Below are 17,662 nucleotides of genomic sequence, written 5' to 3' on the forward strand. Positions count from 1 at the left end.
GAAATGTAAGAATTATTAGCTATTAGTCCAGGAAAACTGTTCAAATACCACTACATGGTGTACCATCATTAGGAACTTCATAAAGGTTTGAGATTTGGGCTGGCAATCTTTCTTGTCACATAACTGCCACTACTTTCCAGAAGCTTATGCCCTACAGTGTAGTTTGGCATTCTATTACATGTCTGTTGGGTCACACTAGTGAAGAAGGAAAGAAAAGAAGGAAGGAAGGTCATTATTGGGGGGTAAAAAACCAACACAAACTTGTATGATCACTGGTGGCCTAAAACAGGGTCAAAATGACCTATTCCACAGGTCAAAGAGCATTTGTCTCAAGACTATGAGGTGAAAGGAGTGTGTGTGTGTGTGTGTGTGTGTGTGTGTGTGTGTGTTTTGGGATGGGAGACTGTGACTTGATGTTCTTCTGAAGGTTGTTTGGTGCCTCAATTTTTTATCAAATATGCCAAGCCTGTAAACTAGGACATCTCAGCCAAGGGGATTTTCATTCTGGCTGTGGAAGAACACTTTTCAGAAACACTAGTGCTTGGAGACTTCCACCAAAATAAGCTGAATAATTGTGATTTTTGTTTTTTTAAACTAATAGAGAGCTAATGATGCAAAGAAGCTTAAATTAGTTGAATTTCAGAAAGTGACGAGCCTTTGCCGGGAGATGAGAGACCCAAGACTTCTTTCTTACCTGTGGAGTGGCAGGAAGGGTAGGAGCCCTCTGTAAAGGGGAGTCAGGAAAAGCCGGCTGTGACAGTCTGCTCAGGCTGGCATGACAAGCACCACAGGCTGGGTGGAAGTCCCAGATCAAGGTGTTGTAGGGTTGGTTACATCCTGATGTCTCTGTCTTTGGATAGTAGATGGCTGTCTTCCTCCAAGCCTCCACAAGGTCTTCCCTCTGTGTCTGTGCCTTAATGCCCTGTTCTTAGAAGGACACCAGTCTTATTGGATATGGTCCTGTCTACCATAATTACCTCTGTAAAGATCTTATCTTTAAATAGAGTTAATCTCTGAGACGCTGGGATTAGGGATTCAACATATTAATTTTGTGAGGACACAATTCATCCCAACACCACCAGCCCAACTCTTAATGAGTTTTTAATACCCAGAGGTAGTCTGCTTCACACAGTCAGAATTCCATAGGCCTAGGCACAAAGCAACTTTTCCCACCTGCAACTCTTTCCCCCAGGTCTTTACTGAATGTTTAGGGGGAGTGCATCCATCTCCTGTTTCTGCAGTGATAAAAGACCACAGACTTATTGGCTCAGAACAAGAGAAATGTATCATCTAACAGTCTGCAGGTCAGAAGTCTGACACAGTCTCACTAAAATCAAGGTGTCCACAGGGCTGCCCCATGAAGGCTTGAAGTGTCTCCCCCAGGGGCAAGGCAGTTGCCCTCCAAAAGAGATAGGAGGGCAGGAAGCCAAGGGGCCTCCACAGAATAGAAGGCAGTGCTGAGCAGGGCTGGAGAGCAGCACAACCTCCCCAAGATTCCAGAGCAGCTGGCAGCTGGGATGGAAAGTGAAGAAAAGTCTCCCAACTAACCAGAAAGCTGGCCAGTTCAGCTGTCAAGGAAAAGAGCTTTCCAGGATCTCACCAGTGCTTGTATCCCTGGCCCTGAAGAAGAACAAGGTCTGATTCTGACCTAAAACACTGGAAACTGGTGGTAAACTGACTCAAACTCAAGTTTCCACAAAGCTCACACCCAGCATGCCTGCAGATGAGACAGAATCAGTCTGGAGTCAGTGTTATTTACTTCTGTCTCTACCATTCTTTCACACAAAATGTTCAAGTAAAAGCCAGTATTACAAGACACACAGAGAGGAAAGAAAATGTGACCTACGGTCAAAACCAGGAATGAGTCAACAGCAGCAGACCCAGAAGGCCTAGACATTGGAATGACCAGATAGGAACTTTACAGTGACTCCGATGAAGATGCCAAAAGATAAAGACACCAGGGACTGCATACAACCACTGACTGACTTCTAACTAACTTCTAGTTGGAAGATTTGTTTCTTACAAGGTTTTGGGTTGGCTATTCTGTAACTAATTTATATATGTATTAGGGTTAAATATATAAAAATATTATCAATAATGAGTGTCAGGCTTCTCACCATCCAAGAAAAAATTATGAATTAGGAAAGGAGGAAGGCAAGAATGAAACATGAGGTGTTGGATTGCAATAGGAGAAATTAGTATGAATTCATGAGCATTTTTTAAAAAAGTATATTCAGTAGAGAGATATAGAAACTAATAGATGTGTGTATGCAAGGGTGGGTATGCATACATATATTTCCAAACTCTATCCACTGAGAGGGACTGGAGGCAGTGATTCCACAGCAGCGATGAGCACACCTGGTGCCCAGATCTTGGTTTCTAAATCCCATTCTCCATAAAAGGAACCACAGCTCCTTGAAAAAAAGTTTGATTCTAAGGCAGGGTTAGGGAAAATATAAGATAAAACAGGAGCATCTTCTGGTATCAAAAAGTAAGGAAGTATTTGAAAGATGATGGGAATATATCAAGAGGCACAGACACCAACATGAAAAAAGCTCCCAGTGGCCAAAGGTGGAACCATTTAAGAAATAAAATAATAATAATATTTTATTCAAATATATAGAATGAAATAAATATTTATGAGCACATACTGATATAAATAAATAATTGAATAAATGGGAGAAGAGCTCTTTCTTAGAGAATTCTAATTAATAAATGTAGAAGAAATAAGGGGAATCAAATATTACTGATAGAATATTGCAGTAAGATTGTTGTAGGAAAGATTCACCAATGGATGCTAAAATTAGTGGACAAAAGTTTAAAAAGAAACAGTGTATTTGCACAGTCTCAATGTACCTCCCCAAGGAATGTTTGAAAACTTTAGAGTGAAGAAATCCAGAACCCAACACCATCACCATCACTAGTAATAAGACATATCAACATTACATAGCACTGCTATAGCTATAATACATTGAGAGAGGTACTCCACTTCTGCAGAGTTCACTGAAAATGCATTACTTCAATCTAATCATGAGAAAACATCAGACAAAGCCAAATTGAGGGACAATCTGCAAAAACCAGAATTCTTCATCAGTGTCAAGGTCATGAAAGACAAGGAAACACAGAAGGACTATCACAGACTGGGGAGACTATGGCAATAAGACAACTAAATGTGGCGAGGCATGGTGGATCATGCCTATGATTCCAGCGCTTTGAGAGGCCGAGGAGGCCTCTCACTTGAGGCCAGGAGTTTGAGACCAGCCTGGCCAACATGGTGAAAACCCATCTCTACTAAAAATACAAAAATTAGCCGGGTGTGTGGTGCATGTCTGTGGTCCCAGCTACCTGGGAGTCTGAGGCACGAGAATGTCTTGAACCTGGGAGGCAGAGGTTGCAGTGAGCTGAGATCATGCCACAGCACTCCAGCCTGGGCAACAGAGTGTGACCCTGTCTCAGTAAGAAAAAAAAAAAAAGACAACTAAATGCAAGGTGGGGCCCTATATTGAATCCTTAAACAGAAAAAGGATATAACTAGAAAAACCTAGTGATATCCAAATAAAGTCTATAGTTTTGTTAATAGTAATGCACCAGCATTAATGTTTTAGTTCTGATAATTGTACTATGGCTATACCAAATTAAGGGTATTCAGGTTCTCTGCTGTTCTTGAAATTTAGTATAAGTCTAAGATTTCAAAATAAAATGAAAAAGAAAAAAGGTGCCAAAGAATCTGGTGGAAAAGGTTGACAATATCCTTGTAGAGATGGACAATTTCCACAAAGATATAAAAAACTATTAAAAAAGAACCACATAGAGATGTCAGAACTAAAAAATACCAATTGCTGGGTCTTACACAGCAGAAATCCTGATGTAATTGGTCTGAGACTGAGTACAGGCAGTTCGAGTAATGTGTGTGTGTAATTTCCTGGGTAATTCTAATTATAGCCAAGTTTGGGAACTAGTGGGCTAGCCTAACCAAGTTAGCATTAAAATATAAAGAAACCATATAGTGTGTTGTGGGTCCCTAAGACTACCCTAATACTTGGAGTTTCTCTAGAAGAACTCATGGGGATCATTTAGTTTGAATCATGGCTCAGATTCCTTCCAGCAACATAGTAATGATATACAGCCAGACTGTAAGAGAAAAAGCCATGGTGGAGTCCTGAGAAACCAAGGTGCAGGCTTCCTCATGCTTTCTCCCTCCTGCGAGGGGACACCCAAGAGCATGCTTCTTTCTCCAGCAACAAGCATCTGCTGATTCTGCCCAGGGATGCCCATTAGATAAGTCAAGGTTCTCATTAGAAAAGCCCAAGGTTTTTATGGGGAGCTGGTCACATAAGCACCCTCTGCCTAACATGTAACCAGTTCAGACTCCCAGAAGGAAAGCAGGTGTTCAGTGTAAAACCACATTGTGTATAGGCACAGGGAGTCACTCTTCTCAGTTAGGAAAAGTTGAAATCATCATAAGGAACTGTGTACCAGTCAAATTATCCGACGCAAGGCAAGGGACAACCCCAATCCCTATGATAACTCCATGGAGTGGATATTATCTTACTTAACAGCTGATGGAATTTGAAGCTTAGAGATTTTTCTTTTACCCCAAGAGATAACTTACCCCAACATCACAGCCAGAAAGTAATTATCCAAACCCACAGTTCAGTTCTGATACATTCTGTTCTGAATCCTTGTTTCTTTTCATTGAAGTTAGAGATAGATAATAGTTTTCCCTCTCTTTACCATAGAGCATTTTTGAACAAAAGAGACGATGTCTTCACAAGTACCTAGAAAGATATTACGCAAATTCTATTTTTTCCATTGTTATCATCAATGTAGGTAGTTTTAACAAAAAGAAGGGCCTCGGGTATATCAATAAATATGACATTTGAACAATCAGCTTTAGGAGTTTCCTGAATCTCTTTTCTACATAAAAGTAGTATATGAAAGTATAAATTTTCCAAATTATTGTTAGTTTGCTTTTTATTTTAAATGTAAGTATCTGAGAATTTGTTTTTCATACATTTGTTTCCTCTTATTCCTGGACCATGTGAAATTTTTTGTAAGCAGTTACATGATTCAAAGCTGCTGGCAGTTAACCAACTTGTACAAAACATGTGCTTCTACAACCTCTCTGGTAGTTCTATTTCAATAACCATTAAGCTTGATTTTACTACCAAGACTCCTACATGTAGTTCAGCACCTGGAAACCAAAAGGTGAAAGAAAAGGCCTATTCTATTCTCTACTGGAACAAATCCTCCCTTTGTACCATGCCCTAGAGGGCACCCACGGTCTCTCCCTGGATCCTGGGAGCAGGACTTCGCTGGCTGATCCAGAGATCGACTGTAAAAACTTCAAAGAGGAGCCGTCCTTGTGGTTGGGTTCTTGTGGTAGAATCATCTCTCATGGGACAAGCCATGGCTGCTGCAAAATTGATGCTGATGGAAGCAAAGATGCTGATTTAGAATTTCCACTAAATGATAGCCTTAATTAAGAGTCTAAGTTTCTAGAATAGGAGTCAGCAAACTTACTGAAAGGGCCAGATAGTAAATATATTAGGTTTTGCAGGCCATATGGTGTCTGTCTCCATGACTCAGCTCTGCTGTTGCAAGTAGCCTTAAACAATACGCAAACACATGGGCATGGCTGTGTTTTAATAAAACTTTATTCACAAAAACAGGCAGCCAGCTGGATGTGATTTACAGGCTGCAATTTGCCAGCACCTGTTCATTAGCAGACTTTGCTATCTGTGTGCTTTCCTCTAATTTAAGATATCTAGGGAACTGTTACCTTCTTTATCCGTAGTGTACCTAATTATTCCTTCCTAGAGCATAAGCACAGTCTCTGTATACAAATACAAGAAGTGTCATGAGATTGGTTTACATACTTAATTTTCTTTGTAATGGACATCAGTACTCATCATTCTTAAATACAGAAATGCAGATAGAGCCTGTGTGTGTTAATCAACAGCACAAGAACCACTGTGTCTGTCACACTTCCACATCCTACATGAAGAACAGCTGGCATCTGACTGCTTTTGCAAAATGCATTTCAGGTACAATGTCAAAGAACTATCTCCAGATCCCTATATACTGTACTACATCTGGAAAAAAAAAAAACTAAGTTGTAGAATCACCAGAAATCATATTGGCCCCACCATGCAGAAATTCTTGGAAGACCAAACTTTACAAATACAAGTAAAATCTAAGTAAGGCATTCTGGTTCACAGTAGCTTTTTTCCTAAATGCAGTCTGAATTTCAAAATGTAGCTTAGCTTATTCAGTGATTGATTTGCACAAAATATGAGTGCCATAAAACACGATTTGAATTTTAACTATAGATGTCTTGGGTATTCTCTGTTTGCATTAAAACCATGGCCAGTTGTATCGTATAGTAATTACAACCAGTAGATGGCATCTAATAGCTAGGATAATATTTTGGAACTATTTTTAACAACAGACTTGCTGATTTATGAGGGTTCACCCTCTGATGTTATTTATACTGGATCATTTTAATTTTTAGCCTTAATCATCACAGTTGAATTTTAAAATTTCCATCCAATAAATTCATATAAAGGGTTACAAAAAGAAGAAAAACCTCCTCAATTTCAACTGGATAGTTTTATTGCACTTTCACATAATAAGCAGATTAATGTTCTGAATTTAAAAAATTGATATAACTTGAAGACATTAAACACTGAACACAGGCATTTCAAATATAGTTGGCTCTCTATGATTGAATAAAGCTGAGTTGCTAATTTCTGGACCAGGACCAAAAAATATATAATGAGTGTAACACCATACACCAACCAACTTGAACAAATTCAATGAGTCAATTGAGTTTAAAAGTTTCACAAATAATTAAATTACTGAATAGGATAGACCAGAAGGAGAAAACCAAATTATTTAATTCTGTTCCTTAGAGCTCAATTTGCTTTTTAGCTGACTGTATTTAGCTATCTGCAACTGCAACAAACTAATGTCATTAAAAACCCATCTATTTTCTTATGCAACCTCAACAAAATATCAATGGGTTTCACCACTTGCAGATAGTATACTTTTTAAAAGGAGGTAAAATCTGCCAGTCTCAACTCTTTCTTTCCCTGCAATGCTCATCAAAGCTAGCATTTTAGATTATAAATAATCTGAGGCCAAGAATAAAAAGAATGCTTCTTTATGTTGTCTAGGTTGTGATCTACATATTTTGGTGTCTGAGTTAGATGGATTGCATAAATAAAATAGCATTCTTGGAAATATGAAGGACAGAGGTCTGTGGGGGAGAAAAGGATCATCTAATCAGAGACTTGTTTCTTACTTTAATCATGAGCCATAAAAACAGCCAAATCCCATGTCATGCTGCAGTAAAGGTTACATCAGCACTTCATACAATATTTATTGTGTAAAAGAAGCCCTGCAGCCCGACTCCAATATGACATTAATCTTCCTGCTCTCTATATCCCTCATTCTATCCTCCCGCCTCACTCCCACCCCTTCCCTCAGTTAAATGTGCCGGTTGGTGCTGCTTATATAGTGGAGATAACTGATGGGAGGGCACTGATATAACAAGAAATCTAGACGACAAAACAAACAGAGAAATAGATGCAATCCTAGGGAAGCTGCATTATACCTTTTAAGAAAGGGAGGGGGGTCAACCATTTCAGTTTGCCCTAGTTCGAGGGGATTCCTGGATGTGGGACTTCCAGTGCTCGGGCCAACAATGTCTTAGACAAACCAGAAAAAGTTTGTGACCTAATGTTTAACAGGCTTATGGCTTCAGAATGTGAAGGCATCATTCAAAATTATTTATTACACCCTAGTCGTATAAGAAATCACCAAAACCAAGACATGGTACTGGGCTGTGCTACTTAAAGCCTGCTGCTACTGAGACAAAGGTCAGGGTTTAATTTCCACAAGAGCCAGACAGCTTTTCTATGATCTCAGACTTCTTCATTACACCCAACCATCTAGGCTCATGGGTTTAGGGAGGGTGAGACAGGGCTTTAGAGAGCTAACAATTCAAGGAACTAAATAGCTACATTGGGACCAGCATCTAAAATCAGAGCTTACTGGTAGTATTTTCCTGTGGTATTGCCCATTCTGTAATACTCATTGAAAACTTATTTATACTCAAAAGAATGCATCAGAGCAGCTGAAAAGCCATGCAGGCGTAAGGATTCAATCAACCTAATTACTGTTCTTCTCCATGAAGCTGCTCTGGATAACTTGAGGACCGTCAGGTGGGATTAGAAAGCTTTGCTGCCTGGAAGTCTATGCTCATTTTTTGAAAAGCTCTCTCTCCGACTTCTGGTAAACAAGTGATGAAGAAAGGTACTGCAATGGGATGCAAGTTATATCATCACCTTTACTGCAACAATCTAGGGAATGGCAATATATGATCTAGCAATTGAATAGCCGAAGTTATTAAAAGGTCCCCTTGGTAATTGTACACTGAAAACTCAAAACTAGCATTGTTCCATTTAGTACAAACCATGTCACAGAAAATGACTTTGTTTTAACAAAATCCCTTCTGATAACGTCTGCTCACATTAGGCCAGGTAGAGAAAGAAGAGAGAAGATTTCCCCCTTTTGCCTGTGCTCCACTCTAGTTATTCCATTTCCCCATTCATGTCTTATAAGCCCCCTCACCTTTCATCCACATTCGCCTTCCCAGAGATCAGAACCAGCTCAGAGACTTCACTCACTAGAGTCTTGTTGCTTTTTAGCAACCCTTCTTCTGAGGGGACCGTGGAGCATCTCATTATTCTTCTTCGGAAACTGGATTTGTGGAAAAGCGTGGCCAGCCCTGCCCTGTATGTGTGTGGTGTGCACACTTGTGCACAGAGGCCTCTGCCAGAAGAAGTGGCAGATTGGCTGTGTAGGCAGCAGTTTCATGGAACCCAGAAATAAGTTCTGCGGCATATGCAAATGTAAGCAATGGGGGCAGCAGAACGGGCCTCTAGGTTCAAAAACGGCAGTTGTCTCCAAGAGGCCAGCCTTTTTCAAAAGCAGACCACTAAAAGTTATTCTTACGAAAAATGCCTCCCTCTGAATGAATCTCAAGTTTCTACTAGTAGGTCACTGGTGACTTCTTAAAAAGCTGTAAGTAGCTTACAAAAATATGTTATCCTGGAAAGGTAATGATTAGCAATGTATTACATGTAGTTATTCCAGAGTTCAAGAGAGAGTGAGAACAGATGGATACATTTTGACTCCAGGTCCCTATGAATAGGTGTTTGAAAACAGTCCCAGGGAACCAACGGCTAGGAGTTGGGGGATAAGGTTTACAGGTAGTCTACCTGATAATCTTATCAAAGGCCAATAGCACTTCCTCTCTTTTGCCTTCTTTTCCTATGAAGGGAAAAGGTGAAAAAGACTCACACCTGGTACAGCCTTACCAGCCATGGTGCCACAGGGATTTCAAACAAAATGTCCCCATCAAAGAGAGAAACAAACCTTTTTCCTTTTCTACTCTCACACAACACTTTCAACACTTCTACAATTCAGTTCAATTATCGGGCAGACACCAACTGGGTGTCCTACAATTTAACACAATTCTGACACAATCTACCTGGAAATAGTATCAGATCCCCCAGGTTAAGGGATCGGTCCCATAGGACTAACTCCACTCAGACACCAGTCACAGGTCCAGGTGTCACCTGTGCTTCTGATAGACCAGCTATAAATGGGGGCCCCCATGACTCCCTCCTCGGGTTGGATAATTTGTTGTAACGGCTCACAGAACTCAGGAAAACAGTTTACTTACTAGATTCCAGATTTTTTATAAAAAGGAACACAACTTAGGAGCAGCCAGATGAAAGAAATGTATAGGGCAAGCTATGGGAGATGGGGCTGTAAGCTTCCACCTCCTCTCTGGGTGCAATTACCCTCCCAGCACCTCCACGTGTTCATCAACCTAGAAGCTCTCCAAACCTCCTCATTAGGGATTTTTAATAGATGATTTATTATATAGATATGACTGATTAAATCATTGGCCATTGGTGATTAGGTCACTCTCCAGCCCCTCTCCCCTCCCCAGAGGTTGATGAGTGGGGCTGCAAGTTCTGAGCCTTTAATCCTGTGGTTCGTTTCCCCTGGCAACCAGCCCCCATCCTTAGGGGCTTTCCAAAAGTTATCGCATCAACATAAGCTCAGGTGTAGATGAAAGGGGATTGTTATGAATAACGAAAGATGCTCCTTTCACCTTTATCACTCTTATCACTTAGGAAATTAAAAGGGTTTTAGGAGCTCTGGGCAGAAACCTGGGAATGAGGACCAAATACGTACTTTGGATTATATCCTAATATCACAGCATCATGTATCTGAATCTATTTAGTCCTAGCCCTTGGAAAGCAAGGGACGTGTTTGAGAGTAGCTAAATATTATAAGTCATTTTTAATGAAGATAGGTCTTAATATAGATTTGGATACCTGGAAAGAAAATATTTGCAGCCCAGTAATTTAAAAACCAATATGCGAGCCTTTTCTTTCTTCCTTTTTTAATTAGAAACGAGGGATTGTCATTCACCTTTTCTAGAGGATAAATCATTTTATGAAAAAGGTGTAGTGAAATGATTAAGAATAGAGGCTCTGTAGTTGGACTATCTGGGTTCATATCCTAGTTCTGCCACTTTAGTGTGTGGAACCCAAAGCTATTTGCAATTTAATTAAGTTAAAGATACTGGAGGTTCCTACAACATAGTGTGCTTGAAGTGTGAATAAATACATGGTTAGAATTATAATTGGCACATAGCAAATTCTTGTTATTTGTTATAATTGTCATTATTGAAATCATCACCCTTTGTGAAATTGGGTAGAGGTTTTCACTAAGATAGTAGAAGAAAGGAATTTTACTCATTCCTGGAGGAAGGAAAAAATGATGCAGCAGTGATTTTTAATTGTATGTTAGTACAAAATCCTGACTAGGAAAAAGTGTTCAGTAAATGGATGTTATACAAATCACTGGCTGTATTTATTGCTTCTGTGACAACACATTTCAGATTTTTCTGGGATCATTTTATAACATTTAACACATTCTGTTTCTATATTGCTATACACTTCTGGAATATCTCAGATATTCCAAACTTATGGCCTTTTCATGCAAAGGGAACTTAAAATTCCTCTAAGTTCTTGCTTTCTTATTTTAGCTTGAAAATATAATATGACCACCTCAGTACACTTTCCACTGTACTCCTGGGCTTTTGCCAGTTTCTTTCTGGGTCACACAATTCCAGCTCATACTGATAACACAACTGTGCTTATGTATTACTTATTTGATTCTTTAGAAGTTCAAGTCTATTTCAAGGCTATTCAAGAGAATGTTGGACCTTTGTCAAGAAGCTTACAGAATTAAAACAAACCTCAGTAGAACATTCACAAAAGGAAAGGAATTATTTCAAATGAGAATATGATGTGTTCATAAGGAGATTATTCTATTCTGTATTCAAGACCCAGCTCAAAGATCACCTACTTTGTTAGTCTTTCTCAATTTTCCCAATTGTGTTTGTTCCCATATTTGAAGTTGGCAGTACTCTCGTCACACTTTAATTATGGCATTTGTCGTATTGTAGCTTATCTATCTGCAAGTTGTCATCCAAAAGACCACCAGGATAGCTGAATAGTAGAAAGGAGAGCTTTGCTGGAGATACCGGTTTGCAAGCTGGGAAGAGAAAGCCTCCACCTTGGACTGAAGAGGGAAAGGACAGGTTTTAAGTCTCACAGGGCCAGTATCATACATACTCAGCAGGCTTGGTGGGAAAATAATACATGTTTATGAGGGGAGTAAATGCATGCACAATGGGTAAACGTATATGTAACCTACTCTGCCATGTTCAATTTGGGGTGGGGTTTTAGCATTAAAATGGGGTAGAATTTGGCTCATGTCAAAAGGTGAACTATAGGCCACAACGACAGCTTGTGTGCAGTCTCTGTCCACTGGCTGAAACTTGAAGTCTGTAATAGCTTATCAGAAAACAGTGTTTGTAAGACCAGTCCCTTGTCCAATCAGAGTTGCAGTGGTCTGGGTTGTAAATCAGCCTGATAACTCCTTTTGGTAGGGGGTTAAATAAGAGTGGGGTTTTTCTTATAGTCATAGGAATTTAGAAATTTGCCATGCCATGGCATCCAGGCCCTGAACCCTTGACCCATAGGCAACTGTTTCCTTAACCATAGGGTCTTAGTTGATATAGTCTCTCACATCACAAAGTCTAACCCCTTCCCTCTTCTTCTACTCCCTGTCTCCCCCACAGCCTATGCATGCTCCAGTGTAGGGACTTCTGTGGGTAGTCTCAGCCACTAGTACAGTATATAGCACAGAATGGGTGCCCCCAAGATGTTCATTATATATGGTGGTGCTAACCATCATCAGGTTCATCTCTCCTCCATTGTACACAGAGGACCATGATTCCTAGATCACTTGCAACCAAGGCCCATGTGCAGTTCTTTCCACTGGGATGAGAGCAGAAGTGATGAGCGTCACTTTAGGTTGACACCTAGAGAGTGTGAGATCCCAAAGCTGTGGCAAACACTGAAGTGACATATAGAGGTGGCAGTGCTTCCAGTAGCCTAGGTTCCAGAGTGACCCAGGAGCAGAGCTCCTTGCTGCTCACTTTGGAGGTGATTAGAAAGGTAAACCTTTATGGTTTAGCCACTGAGATTCGAGGGGCTTTGTTACCACAGCATATCCTATCCTATCCTATCCTGACTAATACACAATGGATGACAAAGATTTTGACTTTTTTAGATTCAGACATCAGACTGGAAGCATCTTAGCATCACGGGAAAAACACCCTATCAGGAGTCAGAAAATAAAATATGTGCAAGCATGCACATGCACTTGTATTTTAGTCACCGACAAAGTCCTGGCATTTTTACTTCCTTGGGGTTAAAACTAGGGGGCTGAACTGGAATGATTCTAAGTCCCGTATACTGTAATCCCACGAATTTGAAGAAATTAATTTCAAGGTTAAATGCTCAGATTTAAGACATCATTGATCATGAGCTATAAGTCAAAAAAGGTCACTGGTCACTACGAATCCAGGGTAGAATCTCATTTATAGTTCCTTAGCAAGAATACTTCCCTCTATCACCTGCTTCCAAAAGAAAATGGTTTCTATACAATTATACAGCCTATCATCTGGCTATCTAAATCATCTGGTGATTCAAGACAGATTTTTGTCGGCCACACTCAACCTTCTAGGCAAATTGGCATTATAGAAATAGGAGGTCCTAAGCTTAGCCTGCGTAGTGCAAACCATCCCAAGGGAAATGTCAGCTCTTTGGAAGAATGAGACTGTAGGTTTAACTAAATGGGCAGGTCCAATCTGGCTGTCTGTCTGTCAGGCAGGTGGCTTTGAAGTAATGCAGACAGATTGGTGAGTTCATGGTTGATGTTAAGGCCCATTAAGTGCAACTGGGCTCTGCCACATTGTTCTCTGATTATATGGTTTGGCTCTGTATCCCCATCCAAATCTCATCTCAAATTGTAATTACCATGTGTCAAGGGAGGGACCTAGTGGGAGGTGACTGGTTCCCCCCATGCTGTTCTCATGATAGTGAGTGAATTCTCACAAGATCTGGTTGTTTGATAAGTGTAGGGCTCTTTCCCCTTCATGCACTCTTTTTCTCTCTCCTGCTGACCTGTGAAGAAGGTGCCTGCTTCCCCTTCCACCATGATTGTAAGTTTTTTGAGGCCTCCCCAGCCATGCATAACTGTAAGTCAATTAAACCTCTTTATAAATTACCCAGTCTCAGGGAGGTTCTTTATGGCAGTGCGAAGATGGTCTAATACATCTGGATATTTCATGGTTTTTATATAAGGGGTAGGTTTAACAATTGCAGCTTAGGTCCTCCATCACTAGAGATGCACTGTATCCATCCATCACTAGAGATGTACTCACTGCAGAATTTCACCAAGGAGAAGATCCAGGAATTTGCTCTCTGTTGACCCTGCTCTTGAGAGAGCAATGCCCATGGAGATGATGTCCAGGTTCTGAGCAATGGTCCTTGTCTTGTTCTTTAGAAGACAATTGTGCAAAGCAGTTGATCCACCCTCCACCTGCTTTGTATAGAAGTAGCTCATTGTGCTGCTGAAAATGAGAGCTGTCACTACTAATCTTGGGGTGGATTCCCATGGGTCCCAGCCTGGGATGCTCATGTAAATCACCTAAGGACCAACTTGACAGCTTGACTGAATAGGCCCTGGTGGGGCCTGGCTTCTGTATTTCTTATAGTGTTCCTGGATTGAGCACCAGGGCTTTGCTCTGAGGTAAATTAGAATAACTTTTTTCCCATTTCTGTGCTCTAAGTTACCATTGGTAGGCTATAAACAAGCCCAAGGCTATAAACAAGCCCAAGGCTATCAGCACTGGAGCTCAGTTCTGTTTTTAATGGAGGAACCTTTAGGAGCAGTTTATGTTTTGAGCCCCAGGGGAGAGGCTGATGCAGAGGCCACTGCAGCACTGAGCATAGAAGCACCTCTGTGCCCTCAACATGGCAACTGCTTACCTGGAGGCCTGGAGCTCAGGTTCCAGGAGGCTGAGTCCTCCCGAGAGCCTGAGGAATGCATCAGGATCCTTTGGTACAGGCCAGTTCCTGTGGCTGTCATCTTACAGTCTTCAGTAAAGTCCTGGGAAGTTTGTGAGACTGACAGTTCATCATTTGGTTGTGTAAGAATTTGTTTTTTAAAAAGGAGCCTTTCTTTTACTTCCTACCAATTTCAAAAAGGCTTTCCACATTATTTCATTGCTTTCAGGAAACCCCTTTGATATTGGGGTTTGCATCTTAGCCTCTTAATTATGTGTACATCCTGGAGCCTGGGGGAAAGAACAGAGCCACCTTCCTGTCTTAGTTTCTGCTGCTGAAACAAATTACCATAGGCTTAAACAACAAACGTTTATTTCTCAAGTTCTAGAGGCTGAGAAGTCCAAGATCAAAGTGCTGACAGATCCAGCATCTGGTGAAGGCCCTCTTCCTGGTTTGCAGATGGCTGTCTTCTCATTGTGTCCTCACATGGCCAAGAACAGAGAGAGAAAGTAAGTTGTCTCATGTCTCCTCTTTTACAGGAACTAATCCCATCATGAGGCCTCCACTCTCGTGACCTAATCACTCCCTTAAGGCCCCGCCATCTCACTGAGGGTCTGAGTGTCCATAATACTGCCTAAGGTCTGGAACCAGTCCCCAAACACTGGCCACCTCCCCTGCAGCCTGGGCATATTCATGCCACCCAGTGCTTTCCCAGGGTGGCTGGAATGTGCCTCTCTTCTTGCAGTTGAAAAGCATGAAGACCTTTGGGTTAATATCATCAAGCACATGCATTGGCTATTTGCCATAGATGAGAGACCTGTTGAACCCTTTAAAAATATTGAAATTTAATCTCCACAATAACTCGTGGGATATTCTATAGCAGAGGAAGAAAATGAAACTCAGAGCATTTACGTGTTTTTCTAAAGGATGCTAGGAAGCAGTGGAGAGGAATCCACACCTATATCCTACAGACTCACATCCATGGAACCTGGGGGGTTGATATGGTTTGGCTGTCCCCATCCAAATTTCATCTTGAAATGTAGTTCCCATAATCCCCATGTGTCATGGGAGGGACCTGGTGGGGGGTAATTGAATCATGAGGGCAGTTACACCCATGCTGCTGTTCCCATGATAGTGAGTGAGTTCTCACGAGATTTGATGGTTTTATAAGGAGCTTTTGCCCCTTTCGCTCAGCACTTCTCCTTGCTGCTACCATGTGAAGGACATTTTTGCTTCCCCCTCCGCCATGACTGTAAGTTTCCTGAGGCCTCCCAAGCCATGCTGAACTGTGAGTCAGTGAAATCTTTTTCCTTTATAAACTACCCAGTTTCAGGTATTTATTTATTAGCAGCATGAGCATCTCCTTCTGCACTGAAGAGGTGAAGGCAGGGAGGCCCCCCTGGAAGTCAAGGCAGGACTTGAGCTCAGTCCAGAGTTCCAGGAGGGGGAGGGAGAAGTGGGCAGACACTGCACTTGAGCAATAATCACCTCTCTCCTTTTTTTCCTGTGTCAACTTGGCTACCCCTGCTGCTTAACCAAGGAAGGTTTGTCTTTGATGCTTTAGGGGCAAGAAGAAATGACCTCAGCCCAGCACAGTGGCACATGCCTGTAATGTCAGCTACTTGAAGCTGAGGCAAGAGGTTCACTTGAGCTTAGGAGTTTGAGGCTGCAGTGAGCTGTGATCATGCCACTGCACTGTAGCCTGGGAGGGAATGCATGAAAATACATAGCGAGACCTCATCTCTTAAAAAGAAAAAAAGAAAAAGAAATGACCTAAAGAATACTGTGAGGATATCATATCACCTTCTTATTCCCTTCAGCTCTGTAAGTGCCCATCTCAAAACCCAGAGCCCAGTTTGGGAAAGTGCTCAGTGTAAACTGAGGACTAGCAAAAGCAAATGCTCACTGCTGATTCACGTTGGAGCCACAGCCTCTCCTGGGAATAACAGCCTTCTGGAAATATAACAGGTAAATGGACAGCTGAGGATAGGTGACACATGCCCACCGCTTCCTGGGAGTCATTGATTGGAGCCTCTATAGGAGAGTTGGGTTGTATTTTCCATTGCATAGATGAGGAGTCCACAGCACCAAGGAGAGCTCTAACTCACGTCTGAAGGGTATTTTAATGCAATCCAATAAAGTTGCTTCCTGGGGCATACATAGTGCAAACCTATCCTGAAGTTCACCTTTAGGGAAACACACACACACACACAGCCAGCGGTTATTTAGGAGAACAAATGAACCATTCCAGGTTCATCTGCTGAGCCATAAACCTGAGCATTGCTTAATTGCTTGCTCTCAAAATAGTATGCAGCCTTGGGAGAGCACAATTTGAGTCACTGCACCCAACTAGCAAAAGGCCTTCTATTTCTACTTTAAGCTGTTGAGAGGCCCTTGGGTAGAATATTCACAGGAAGAGGCCAACAGCTGAATTTCCTGACTTGTGCTTTCTCCACGGATGGGAGGCTCCTGAAGGACACCATCGGGAATAATCCCCACTAGAGGAGAGTCCAGAGATCTACAGTCAGCAGCACCTCAAATAATGTTTCCCTAGAGCACTGTGGAAGTTTACAGTTTTCTTCTTTTCCCTATACACCTACCTTCTTTTCCCTCCAGAGTGAATATTACATAAAAGTACGACCACCAAAAACTGTTTTACACAGAGCTGTTTAAGATGATAGATGAACCAAGACTGATTTTATACAAATGACAAAGCAGTGACAGGGCCCTGTCCAGTGTCTGCTGTTCTTCAGACACCTTCACGAATATCACTGGGTTGCAAAAGCAGCCCATCCCATGAAATGTTCTATTAAGAAGTTTACTTTGCAAAAGTCCTTCTACTTTAGTTTATCTCTGTTCCAGTGCCAGGGAGCCCTGGTGAAAGATATCTACAAAAAAGAACCATTAGGCATATGAAGACTGCCAGATTGTCCTTTCTTCCTGGGAGACAAAGTGAAACAATAGCTCACAGAGGTTCCAGGGACTCAGAAAGGAATACTTATCCTCAGGGAATACATGAAAATACCTAGTGGTAATATTGTGAACCATGCCCCCAAGATCAGTAAGTTCTTCTGACTGCTACCCCCAAGTCCAAACTACAATGTCTTCCAAGGCTAGACACATAGTGTGCTGCTGCAAACACAGGCACCTGC

The sequence above is a fragment of the Pan troglodytes genome, chromosome 17, assembly GCF_028858775.2.
Source record: "Pan troglodytes isolate AG18354 chromosome 17, NHGRI_mPanTro3-v2.0_pri, whole genome shotgun sequence".
In the NCBI taxonomy this organism is placed as follows: domain Eukaryota; kingdom Metazoa; phylum Chordata; class Mammalia; order Primates; family Hominidae; genus Pan; species Pan troglodytes.